Genomic DNA, 1063 nt, shown 5'->3' with positions numbered 1-1063 from the left:
CCGCTGTGCAGGTCCGCGGCTCTTCGGCTTCTTTTTGGCGGCTGGAGATCACCAGGTGAGCCTTGTCCGGGCCGGTTGTGGGTTCTGGTGGGTCCCCAGGTGCTGTGCTCTTGTCTGCCTCTGTTTGGGTCACTGATTTGACCCAGAAAAGGGCTGAAAAGGGAGATTCTGTGGAGGAGCAAAACAGCGTGCGACCTCTCTCCTTGCTTGCTAAGCCACGCCCCGGGCCATAGTGTTTTTACGTCCTCCTGAAGTGGGCTTTATTCTCTGAGGAAGTAAAAACATGTGTCCTGCAGAGAATAAAGCCCCTCGGGCTCTGGACGTGACAGCTCCATGCTGTCGGTGTCCGCAGCATGGAGCTGTCATCCCGGGCTGTTCGGACCCCCCCACCCCCGGCATTGCGATCGGCGCTATGCAATGGATATGGATGCATTAGACACCTGCAGGTAGTAAAATACCTGCGGATGTCATTTTTCCCTGCAGGCGCGGGTCCCGCGTGCAGGAAAAAATCCGGACATGCTCCATTCAGGCGCGGGTCTCCCGCGGGGACGGCTCACCCTGGTTGAGAAGGCGTTGGGCGGGGCTATGCAAAGGTCTTCCGGCTCCCTCAGTGCATTGTGGGTGTGCCCGGAGTGCTGGCTGAGCGTGTTGCATCTGATACGTCCCCTATCTGGGGATCATATATTAAATGGATTTTTAGAACAGGGAGCTGGAAAAAGTGCTTGCTCTGTCCACTCCGCACATTGACCTGGTATTGCAGTACCTCCAGTACTGGTGCACCCCCTTTCCTACAGCAGTTTCCAAAAGCAGGAAAAAAAACTGATGAGCAAGAGGTGCAGCGCAGCTGCGGCTGCTAACAATTAAGCACTTAGATTTAGGCCTCATGTCCACGTGATACATGGCGGAAGTATCGCATGATACTTGTGCGACGGCTCGTGTTTTTGCGTGATGTCCTGTAGTTTTTATTTGTACCATTTTGGAGTTTATAAGACTTTTTTATCGCTGTTTATTATAACTTTTTTTGGAGATAGGAATCGGTTACGTGCACACTTCCCATAGACTT

General features: G+C 52.9%; 1 pseudogene; it reads left to right on the top strand.

Annotated features, from left to right (window-relative positions):
• The first annotated feature begins 657 nt into the window (after positions 1 to 657).
• Positions 658 to 785, top strand: LOC136613378 (U2 spliceosomal RNA; annotated as a pseudogene).
• The last annotated feature ends 278 nt before the right edge of the window (positions 786 to 1063 follow it).

This window comes from Eleutherodactylus coqui, chromosome 2, assembly GCF_035609145.1.
Source record: "Eleutherodactylus coqui strain aEleCoq1 chromosome 2, aEleCoq1.hap1, whole genome shotgun sequence".
Lineage (NCBI taxonomy): Eukaryota > Metazoa > Chordata > Amphibia > Anura > Eleutherodactylidae > Eleutherodactylus > Eleutherodactylus coqui.
This window is presented reverse-complemented; position numbering and strand designations above follow the sequence as displayed.